This window comes from Ascaphus truei, chromosome 4 (assembly GCF_040206685.1).
Source record: "Ascaphus truei isolate aAscTru1 chromosome 4, aAscTru1.hap1, whole genome shotgun sequence".
NCBI lineage: Eukaryota > Metazoa > Chordata > Amphibia > Anura > Ascaphidae > Ascaphus > Ascaphus truei.
The window spans coordinates 42,526,793-42,539,810 of NC_134486.1; the positions used below are offsets into that span (position 1 = coordinate 42,526,793).

Consider the following 13,018-nt stretch of genomic DNA (forward strand, 5'->3'; position numbering starts at 1 on the left):
ATTAGCACATTCGAGTGAACAGGATTTTAGGTGCAGTGAAGCTTTCCACCACGTGATGCAACAACACTCTGTGCTAACACATGGACATTGCTTGCATTAGGTTTTCCGGACACAAGCTAAACTATGCTTATTGTGAGTTCAGCCTGCTCCAGGCAAACCAGTGAGTTATGTCTGTGCTTGTCCCATGCACTCAACCTATCCATTTCCTCTGAGTAAAACGGTGCTTTATAAGGGGTTATCTCACATAACCAGTCAGCGGGCCATTTAACTTGAATCTTTATATCTTTCTTTGGCGTGGAGCTTAGTCAATTTGGATGCACATCAGTACAAGGTTTATCCACACACAGCAATTCATACAGCCAACATCTTCAATGAAGCCTACTTTGTATTTAATGATAATAGTGTGAGAAGAATAGAAGAGTTCAAAGTGTCTCCTTTGTGAGCTGGAATTTGCGAAGCGCATTGCTTTGTTGTGACCGCATTGGTTAATCGGGGAACAGACAGAAATACCTAATGCAAACGCTCATATAAAAGATGATTTAATTAACTATGCTGAGCTTGTTGTGACATATTTTTGCAATAGGCATTCCTGCAAGACCTGTACGGCATATAGAATTTTGGCTTTAAAACTATGTGTTTGGGTGTGGAGAGATGTCTGATAACACACTTATATTCTACTGTATAGCAGGATGCTCGAGTCCTCAAGCCCCTCTCCCCGGGTCAGGTTTTCATGATATCTGTGTCTCGATCAGTCTCTGATTCAGCATAGCTGGCTCAGTCTTCAACTGAGACTCTTTTGATTGAGCCACCTGTGCTGAAGCTGGGATATTCTGAAAACCTGATCTGTTGGGAAGGGGTTTGAGGACGGGAGTTGAGCACCCCTGCTGCACAGGACAGGACGGAGTTCAACCTGCTTGCGTCAGACATGAACATACAGAGGTGGGCAAACTTTCGTATTTCATTTTTGTATTTGAGAGAGGAACAGATAAGTGAGTAGATAAAGACGTATTCTAAAAGTAAAGCTTAATATACACAATCCATGTTAAATACTGGTAAGTGTAAGGAATGCAGTGTAATGCAACTGACCATGTTCATGGTCTTTCCCGCTCACTTGTGTCTGGGGTGTGAAGTGTATCGATTACGCTGATCATGAAAACCTTATTTGTTTGTTTAGATTTTCTTGGATTACATCCCGTTTTGTTTACGTAAGATTAGTTTACTGAATTAGCACATTAGGGGGTAAAGAAGGTTACTTCTGGTTTTTTTTTTCTCTTCTGTTTAGCATTGCAGCAGCAGAACATTTCAGTGATAAACCTATTTATTTCAATCAATTCTAACTCGTGGAAATATTTTCTAACCCAAAACTAAATTTGGCAGCAACATTTTATTCCATGGAAGTTTTCTGGGCGTTTTGGCATATCGGATACTAGAAAAACGAAACAAATTATTTTATCTTCAAGTTGAAATGTGTCCGATATTGGTAACATACTTATGAGAGATGCGTTTGCAATACCAAGTGTCTGGGAGGTTAAAATGAAGTTCTTCCCAGAACTCATTGCTGCCTAAACGTTAGTTACTATAGTAACCTCAGAAGCTAGACCATAAAACAAGTGTTTTTTTTTTACATTAGAAAAGCTTTTAGTAATAATAATTGCCTCTGAAATCTTACAGTGGGGGGATATATCTATACACCTATCTGTATGTATGGTATCAGGCAATTGTGTGCAAGATATTTGGAACAATACATTAAGGGTTCTATTAATAACTTTGTGTTGTCAATGGCTATATCCAGCTACTATGTAACATTACTCTCTATACTGATTTGAGACAATATAGTTACACACTAAGGCACCTTCATTGGGAAGTAAATAAGGTCATAATAAAGAGTATATCTGACAGCTATATTAATAGCATACTTACAAATGTATACATATATACTCTGTTTATAAAGACCTTATTTTGAGATGTCACAGGAGATATAAGCTACCTCACCATAGACACACTAATAAATGTGTTTATAAGTTATAAACTTGGTATTTGGAGCGTATATTCTACCCAACTCCTGTAGGGATTTTAAATAATATACACTGTAAATAAAGGCACAGAGTCACTTTTTATTTTTTGATGTAATAAAGTTTTATTTATTTTAACTGGGTTCCTGATTGAGCTATAATAGTAAGCCATTACCTATATTGAGAATATGCATGGACCATTTGTCCAGACAATAATTGACAAATAAACATTAGCGTGCAACCAGTGGAGGAATCTTCTGGATCTTCTTTTTGATCCACCTTGTACTCTGTATACCTATCCTCATGCACCATGTCATGTTAAATACAAGTACATAAATAGAATTGAAGGAAGAGCGTTTTTTTTCTATAACATATCTTCATCTACACCCAGCCTGCACGAATCCAGCACCCTGGAAGGAATGTGAGAGACGGAGCACAGCCATGTAAAGAGCCACTTGATATAAACGCCCTAGGAGCCGGGCAATGAGGTTTACACAAGCTGTGGCTATTAGAACATCAAAACAGAAAAACTACAGTAGACGTATAAACCCGTATTTTCAATGAAAGAGCATCTCTGGATTTAGATTACTCATGAGTAGAGATGGGCAAATTCACTGTGAAATTGCAGTTACTTTGCAAAGTTGCATTTTCTCGCCTTTTATATAATTGTGTAAATGTTTTCCCAATACAATGAAGTGAATGGTGTTCTAAATTCCACATTTCACCCCAATAAAGGCTTTAAGCGCCACCCCTCCTTTGTAATGCTAAACCAAATAACGTCACACCACACAAGGTTGGAAGAAAAGGTCACAGCTTTATTTTAACACCCGCTGTTAAAATCAACCAGCCTGCCCGCCAGCCCAGCATGATCCATGCGAAATGAGGGGGGGGGGGGGGTGGGGGGGGGGGGGGGAGATCCTTGAATTGGCTGCGCACCCTCCCCCTGCCCAAAGCACTGTAAAATGGGAGGGGGAGATCCTTATCAGCCGATGTTGGGCTGCATTCCCTCCCCCTCCCGCCCCTAGGGTCAGCTTAGGCCCAGCCCTAAAGCTGGCGCCCAGCCTTTTACCAGCGTTGATTGGGCATAGGCCGGCCCGGCCCTAAAGCCGGCGCCTCCAACCTGCCGAGCTGTTCTAGGGGCTCCAGCTGACAGGCGGACCCTAAAGTCCTCACCCTTTCTCCGTCTCCCTAGCTTGGCTGGGGCGGCAGCTCCGCTGTGACGAGGAGACAAACTGCTCCTGTGTGATACAAAATCATGTTAATATAACACTCCAAACAGTTTAATAGAATAGCAAAACATTGGGGATGGGTGGGTGGGAATTCCGTTAACTCTGACTCTTCCCCCTAGGGACCCTCTCTTAATACCCTCTCACCCCCCTCCACATACATGGGAGGGGGGTAGCAGCCTTCCCCATTTCGTGGGGGAAGGGGGGTTAGCCGACCCCCCCCCCCCCCAGCTCATGCCAATCAGGACGTCGCAGCCCTTAAGGAGCCCACGACCCAATTCTGGGGCCTCTGTCTCATATCCCTAATGCAAATGTATTTCTTCCATTTTATTTAGAACAGTAGTTGGACGTATGAATATCTTTATTTAGCAATTACAACCATATGTAAAACGCTATTTTATATATTCATATTAATGTGTATTAACTTTGGGTTGGATTAACATTTACCCCGAGTGCTGCAGGTTTGAGCACTCGTGTGTGTGTGTGTGTGTGTGTGTGTGTGTGTATTTTCTGCTGATGTGGTCTTCTGATGACCTGTCTCATTGTGAAGCCTACAGCGGGTTTCTGGAAGAATGTTTATGTTCAAACATATTTTCCACGAATCCTTCACAAAGCCAACCACTGTGTCTTGTGATTTCTAAACCAGCTCTCATCACTACAACTTGTAATGTTATAAAGGCAGCAGCAACTCAGACTAGCTCAACAACAACAGATGTTGTACTTGTTTAATAGAGACTTGTCATTAGTCTACCAATGTTCTTTGTAATTATTACATGGCATACCGTGTTATATTAGGCAGATGTAAAACATGGTAGTATTTGTTTGATATATGTTTTATATGTGCTTTCACTTTATTGCAATTCCAATACACTTAGTGATAGTGTCCATTTTAAGGAACCAAAATTGTTATCACCACTGATTTATCTTTATAGTGACCACATATCGTTCAGCAAACGTGCATAATAATTTCTAATCATACTGGCACAGATAAAATGAACACCGAGGTCGAATCTTAAAAGATCCTATACTGGGAGAAGGAGTGGCTCAGTGAGTAAAGACACTGACTGGCACTGAGTTTGAAGCAGGGGAGCCTGGTTCAATTCGGCTCCTTGTGACCTTGGGCAAGTCACTTTATCTCCCTGTGCCTCAGGCACCAAAAACATAGATTGTAAGCTCTGTGGGGCAGGGACCTGTGCCTACAAAATGTCTCTGTAAAGCGCTACTTAAAACTAGCAGCGCTATATAAGAACATGCTATTATTATTATTACTGTGTTGCAAATACATGCTTGCCTCGTTTCTAATGCCTTTGGACTAGCAAAAAACCCAAATATGGTACACACTCGGGGGGGGAGGGTGAAATGCTGTTTTGTGTATTGAATTGTTATAGTTGTAGAGAAAAGCTTATCTTTTGCTGTACACACCAGCCAGTGCACACTGGAGATAAGCAAAGGGCAGCAAGCAATACCTTCACCTCTGATTTATTGCTGCAGTGCATTTCCCGTGTTTTAATTGGATATACCCCATCTACTTTCCAAACTACTGAACTGTCATAATATAGCATATCAGATTTCAGATCAAGCCATTGCTCTGTTGTCATATTTGTGTGGATTAGGAATTACATCTTTTGTTCACTAATGCTTTTGTTTCTGATTGTCTGTAAGGCTTTTCCAAACACTTGCAGCAAACCGGGATTATCTTCTCAATTGTGTTTTGCGCAATAACTGGGCTGAGAACCAGAACAGTTCCATCTTCTGCTATATTATGTACAGCTTGACATTACATACATATTGTCTCCCCACCCCATAAAATAGTGGGGGGTTTTAAACGTAGTCTGCACAAATTGCAATAAATCAGAAATCTATTTCCCTACCTTTTAAATATCTTGGTGTGTATATATATATATATATCACCACGGCTAAGCTATGTAAAAGGAATAGCTATAATAGTGCTTGGAGACATGACGTTTTTAATCGATGTACTTTTCAGAGGCTGTGGAGAAATCTCTCTAAATGCACCTCCCTATACTTTAAAGCTGCAGACCAAGCAATATCCAACATGTGTCTTTTTAATAAATCCGTTCTGTACTATGAAAACATATTTGTAGCATTTTTTTAAACAACTCTGAATTACATTTGTAGTGTATTATAATGTAACAAGCCTTTTTTTGTTTCTATAGCAACCATTTACAAAGTCACAGATGCTAAGTCAATACTCCTCTGCAGTCATTTTAGTGAACCCCCGAGCCGAATCTTCACCGATCGATCGCAGGAGAATGAATTGATCGGCAATTTAGCTAATTACTTATCATTGTGTGGATTGTATTAATGCACATATAAAAGGGAATTTTTTTTTTTTTTAAGCGGCAGCTTGGCCTGCTGCTTTTGTTTCTTATCAATGTAACCACTACCATTAGAATTTTCTGCAGCTGACAGGGGGGTTCGGGAGGCTATGTTCTAAGACCATTTTGGAGTGAAATTGGCACTTATTGCATTATATTTGTGTTATCTTTTTGCATGTTTATATCAAGCACTTTTCCAGTGTTTGTGCCGTGTTCCTGAGCTTGTTTTGTCGGCACGTATCAATAGGAGGAATTGGGAAGAAGTCTGTGCTAGATATAAGAAATTGGAGAAACAAATTTGGACCAAAATTTGGTGCACTGTCAAAACATGTTTGTGCATTGATACATACGATAGGTATTGTATTGTATGTCTATTTATATGGCGCCATTAATGTATATCGTGCTTCACAGCAGTATTATATGTGACAATAGTATAGATAAGAAATAATATAAATAACACATGAAGGGGAGAAGTGCTTCAAACATAAAAGTAACATTTTGGAAAGGGAATCCCTGCTCCGAAGAGCTTACAATCTAATTGGTTAGTAAGAAGGACGTATAGAGACAGTAAGAGGACATTCTGGTAAGTGCGTCTGCAAGGGGCCAAGGTTTATCTATATGATGCAAAGCAATCACTCGCAGCTACTCATATGCTTCCTTAAGCAGGTGTGTTTTGAGTTGGGTCTTAAGTGGCTAGAGAGGGTGCTAGTACGATATTGAGAGGAAGGGCACTCCAGAGGTGTGGGGCAGTCGGTGAGAAAGGTTTAAGGCGGGAGATTGCTTTAGATGCAAAGGGGGAGGAGAGAAGACATCCGTGAGCAGAATGCAAGAGTCGGGATGGTGTATAGTGAGAAATTAGGGCTGAGATGTAAGGAGGGGCAGAAGAGTGTAAAGCTTTAAAAGTGAGGAGGAGAATTGAGTGTGTGATGCGGGATTTGATAGGAAGAAAAGAGTAATTTCAGCAGGGGAGACGCTGAGACAGATTTTGGAAATAGAGATTCTGGCAGCAGCGTTTAGGATAGATTGTAGGGGAGACAGGTGAGAGGCAGGAAGGCCAGATAGGTCCCATTTTAACGTGTCATATGGTATGTACACGCAAGGCATTTGCTCTAGAAAAGTATAAGATTCCCACTAGGGGTTTTGTTTCATTGGATTACTTGGAGTAGTTGCTGAGATGTTGGCTATCTCTTTCCCGGACTATCCTACTCCCACCGCCATGCCAATAATAACACAGACAACATTTACTTTGAGGTAAAGGCCACAGCACTTTATTAAACAAACAATGTGTAACCAGGACAAGTACACCAGCCACTCAGGTGAACAGCATCAGGGGCTGACTTGGGCCATGCTCCTGTACTACCCTCTCAAAGGCCCCAACTCTGGGCCCCAGCCAATCTGAAACATTCCACCATCCCTGGCAAGGTGCTTCTGTCTGCTGTGTGTGTGTGTGTTTTTTTTAATTTTTTTTATTATTGATGCACTGTTTGCTTTAAATATATATATATATATATATATATATATATATATATATATATATATATATATATACATACACACACACACACACACTATATTCAGTACACCGCAAACTATGCTCATGTATAGCTAAATAAAACAAACTACCTATTTTTATGAGGAAGATTAACCTTCTTCTTACCTATCCTCACTCCCCCTTCTCTTAAGTACCTAATGGTATCAATTTTGATTCCATGCCTTTGTCATGTTGTGTGATGTTTTAGGTTTCAGTGGTTGTTCAAATGACGTGTTATATATGTATACACACACACACACACACACACACACACACACACACACACACACACACACACACACACACACACACACACACACACACACACACACACACACACACACACACACGAACATCTCAGCAACTACTCCAAGTAATCCAATGAAGCAAAAACCCTAGTGGGAATCTTTTACTTTTCTAGAGCAAATGCCTTGCGTGTACACACCATACGACACGTTAAGTGGGACCTATCCGGCCTTCCTGCCATTCACCTGTCTCCCCTACAATCTACATTAAAACCAGAGACATAACATAAAACACAGACAAAGCTCAGTTTTTAGCACATCTAGTGAGACTCATACACGGTACAGTGCCTAAATATATATGGATAAATATCTAATAAGTAAATGGTCTTTTAGTTTGACATTTTTGGCCAAAATTGTTGTAAGCACCTGAGCCAACGCCAAGGCAGACCACATATCAGGGGTCCCTAACGCTAATATAAATTCTTAATAACCTGTTTCATAACAGGAAGAATGATTTATAGTAAATCTGTCAATATTAGCTGCAAAGTTCTGTCTGACTGAAGCTTTTATTAACCTGTACATTACCAGGAAAAGCACTCTGTATTAGAGATGTCACAGCCAAACTGCAAGCAGGCAAGTTCCCCTGAGTGGAAGATGCTATGAAGTGAGCCCATAACCATTTAAATGTGGGAGGGGGTGAGCTTAAATTAAGTAGGAGGTTGCCAACCTCCAATCAGCCATGACTAGCTGGACAAGAATTGTAAAACATACTGGACACCTAACAAGCTCCTATTAAACCCCCAAAATACCCACAACATATATATAAGCATATGAGTATCAGAGGAGTGCTACTGAGCATGGCAATATGCATTAAAACCAGAGACATAACATAAAACACAGACAAAGCTCAGTTTTTAGCACATCTAGTGAGACTCATACACGGTACAGTGCCTAAATATATATGGATAAATATCTAATAAGTAAATGGTCTTTTAGTTTGACATTTTTGGCCAAAATTGTTGTAAGCCCCTGAGCCAACGCCAAGGCAGACCACATATCAGGGGTCCCTAACGCTAATATAAATTCTTAATAACCTGTTTCATAACAGGAAGAATGATTTATAGTAAATCTGTCAATATTAGCTGCAAAGTTCTGTCTGACTGAAGCTTTTATTAACCTATACATTACCAGGAAAAGCACTCTGTATTAGAGATGTCACAGCCAAACTGCAAGCAGGCAAGTTCCCCTGAGTGGAAGATGCTATGAAGTGAGCCCATAACCATTTAAATGTGGGAGGGGGTGAGCTTAAATTAAGTAGGAGGTTGCCAACCTCCAATCAGCCATGACTAGCTGGACAAGAATTGTAAAACATACTGGACACCTAACAAGCTCCTATTAAACCCCCAAAATACCCACAACATATATATAAGCATATGAGTATCAGAGGAGTGCTACTGAGCATGGCAATATGCATTAAAACCAGAGACATAACATAAAACACAGACAAAGCTCAGTTTTTAGCACATCTAGTGAGACTCATACACGGTACAGTGCCTAAATATATATGGATAAATATCTAATAAGTAAATGGTCTTTTAGTTTGACATTTTTGGCCAAAATTGTTGTAAGCCCCTGAGCCAACGCCAAGGCAGACCACATATCAGGGGTCCCTAACGCTAATATAAATTCTTAATAACCTGTTTCATAACAGGAAGAATGATTTATAGTAAATCTGTCAATATTAGCTGCAAAGTTCTGTCTGACTGAAGCTTTTATTAACCTGTACATTACCAGGAAAAGCACTCTGTATTAGAGATGTCACATAACCATTTAAAATGTCAAACTAAAAGACCATTTACTTATTAGATATTTATCCATATATATTTAGGCACTGTACCGTGTATGAGTCTCACTAGATGTGCTAAAAACTGAGCTTTGTCTGTGTTTTATGTTATGTCTCTGGTTTTAATGCATATTGCCATGCTCAGTAGCACTCCTCTGATACTCATATGCTTATATATATGTTGTGGGTATTTTGGGGGTTTAATAGGAGCTTGTTAGGTGTCCAGTATGTTTTACAATTCTTGTCCAGCTAGTCATGGCTGATTGGAGGTTGGCAACCTCCTACTTAATTTAAGCTCACCCCCTCCCACATTTAAATGGTTATGGGCTCACTTCATAGCATCTTCCACTCAGGGGAACTTGCCTGCTTGCAGTTTGGCTGTGACATCTCTAATACAGAGTGCTTTTCCTGGTAATGTACAGGTTAATAAAAGCTTCAGTCAGACAGAACTTTGCAGCTAATATTGACAGATTTACTATAAATCATTCTTCCTGTTATGAAACAGGTTATTAAGAATTTATATTAGCGTTAGGGACCCCTGATATGTGGTCTGCCTTGGCGTTGGCTCAGGGGCTTACAACAATTTTGGCCAAAAATGTCAAACTAAAAGACCATTTACTTATTAGATATTTATCCATATATATTTAGGCACTGTACCGTGTATGAGTCTCACTAGATGTGCTAAAAACTGAGCTTTGTCTGTGTTTTATGTTATGTCTCTGGTTTTAATGCATATTGCCATGCTCAGTAGCACTCCTCTGATACTCATATGCTTATATATATGTTGTGGGTATTTTGGGGGTTTAATAGGAGCTTGTTAGGTGTCCAGTATATCCCCTACAATCTATCCTAAACGCTGCTGCCAGAATCACTCTATTTCCAAAATCTGTCTCAGCGTCTCCCTACTGAAATCCCTCTCCTGGCTTCCTATCAAATCCCGCATCTCGCACTCAATTCTCCTCCTCACTTTTTTAAAGCTTTACTCTTCTGTTCCTCCTTATATCTCAGCCCTAATTTCTCGCTATACACCATCCCGACTCTTGTGTTCTGCTCACGGATGTCTTCTCTCTACCCCTTTGTATATAAAGCCCTCTCCCGCCTTAAACCTCTCACTGACTGCCCCACACCTCTGGAATGCCCTTCCTCACAATATCCTACTAGCACCCTCTCTAGCCACCTTTAAGACCCAACTCAAAACACACCTGCTTAAGGAAGCATATGAGGTTCCCCGAGTGATAGCTTTACACCGTATACATAAACCTTGGCCCCTTGCAGACGCACTTACCAGAATGCCCTCTTACTGTCTCTATACGTCCTTCTTACTAACCAATTAGATTGTAAGCTCTTCGGAGCAGGGTCTCCCTTTCCAAAATGTTACTGTTATGTCTGAATCACTTCTTCCCTTTATGTGTTATTTATATTATTTCTTATCTATACGATTGTCACATGTATTACTGCTGTGAAGCGCTATATACATTAATGGCGCTATATAAATAAAGACATACAATACAATACCTATCGTATGTATCAATGCACAAACCTGTTTTGACAGTGCACCAAATTTTGGTCCAAAGTTGTGTCATGTATCAAAATGGTTGCTCCAATTTCTTATATCAAGCACAGACTCCTTCCCAATTCCTCCTATTGATATGTGCCAATTTCCCTCCAGAATGGTCTTAGAACATAGCCTCCCAAACCCCCCTGTCTGCTGCAGAAAATTCTAATGGTAGTGGTTACATTGATAAGAAACAAAAGCAGCAGGCCAAGCTGCCGCTTACAAAAAAATAAGAAAAAAAATCCCTTTTATATGTGCATTAATACAATCCACACAACGATAAGTAATTAGCTAAGTTGCCGATCGATTTGTTCTCCTGCGATCGATGGATGAAGATTCGGCTCTGGGGTTCACTAAAATGACTGCAGAGGAGTATTGACTAAGCATCTGTGACTTTGTAAATGGTTGCTATAGAAACAAAAAAGGCTTGTTACATTATAATACATTACAAATGTAATTCAGAACCGTTTAAAAAAAAAAAAGCTACAAATATTTTTTCATAATACAGAACTAATTTATTAAAAAGACACATGTAGGATATTGCTTGGTATGCAGCTTTTAAGTATAGGGAGGTGCATTTAGAGAGATTTCTCCAGAGCCTCTGAAAAGTACATCAATTAAAAACGTCACGTCTCCAAGCACTATTATAGCTATTCCTTTTACATAGCTTAGCCATGGTGATATATAGATATAGATAGATATAGATATAGATATATATAGATATATATATATATAGATATATATATATATACCATAATACTGAGTTAAGTTATGGTGAGTAAAAAAAGTGACAAAAACCCTCCACAGGAAAGCAAATATGCAAATACAACTGTATGCTCATCTGCATGTCTTAGGCAGGTCTGCAACCCCGCCTTTCCCCATTATCACCCAGCATACAGCACTTCCACTGCAGCAAGGGATTCTGGGAAATGACATGCAAATGAGCACACAGTGTCACTTTTTGCCTCAAAAACCATTTTTAACATGGTTCCCTATAGGCTTAAGCTTGCTGCATGGTCACAGCTTTGAGCACAGCCAGGGTTAAGGTGCATATCCAGAAAACCACCCACAGACAGCTGTTTCGACCTTGATGGGTCTCATCAGTGTGGGGTTGATTTTAACTGAAATCAACCCCACACTGATGAGACCCATCAAGGTCGAAACAGCTGTCTGTGGGTGGTTTTCTGGATATGCACCTTAACCCTGGCTGTGCTCAAAGCTGTGACCATGCAGCAAGCTTAAGCCTATAGGGAACCATGTTAAAAATGGTTTTTGAGGCAAAAAGTGACACTGTGTGCTCATTTGCATGTCATTTCCCAGAATCCCTTGCTGCAGTGGAAGTGCTGTATGCTGGGTGATAATGAGGAAAGGCGGGGTTGCAGACCTGCCTAAGACATGCAGATGAGCATACAGTTGTATTTGCATATTTGCTTTCCTGTGGAGGGTTTTTGTCACTTTTTTTACTCACCATAACTTAACTCAGTATTATGGTTTAGCCTATCCCATAGCCTCTTATGCATATCCAGTTAAAATCAACCCCACACTGATGAGACTCATCAAGGTCGAAACAGCTGTCTGGGTGGTTTTCTGGATATGCACCGTAACCCTGGCTGTGCTCAAAGCTGTGACCATGCAGCAAGCTTAAGCCTATAGGGAACCATGTTAAAAATGGTTTTTGAGGCAAAAAGTGACACTGTTTGCTCATTTGCATGTCATTTCCCAGAATCCCTTGCTGCAGTGGAAGTGCTGTATGCTGGGTGATAATGGGGAAAGGCGGGGTTGCAGACCTGCCTAAGACATGCAGATGAGCATACAGTTGTATTTATGTATATATATATATATATATATCAAGCTATTTAAAGGGTAGGGAAATAGATTTCTGATTTGTTACATGGAGCCCATATAAGCTAATGCTCGCTGTTAACACAGCTTTAAAGCACAGCATGGGAATCCGATGCAAAGCCAGAGAAACCATCCACAAACATGTTTCAACCTTAATGGGTATCATCAGTGTGAAGTTGGTTGTACTGCTGGCTTTGCATTTTCAGGACTGTAGGGTTTACCATCACATTTTAATTTATGGTGGGTGAAAAGGGCAACAAGAAACCTCCACCGTATTGCATATAGCAAATAAAAAGATCACATTACATTTAGGATATTGCTTGAACTGCAGCTTTAACTTTTTAAAAAAACATTTAAACTTGATTGTTCTAATACAGATTTTGTCTTTTCAAATCAAATATTTAAAGACAGTAATGATTTAATAT

The 13,018-nt window shown here is 40.0% G+C and overlaps 1 protein-coding gene across 2 annotated transcripts in view; it reads left to right on the forward strand.

Moving 5' to 3' along the window:
* PTPN14 (protein tyrosine phosphatase non-receptor type 14) overlaps nt 1–13,018 on the forward strand; it is a 119,128-nt gene that overhangs the window by 20,891 nt on the left and 85,219 nt on the right. The window lies entirely within an intron of this gene.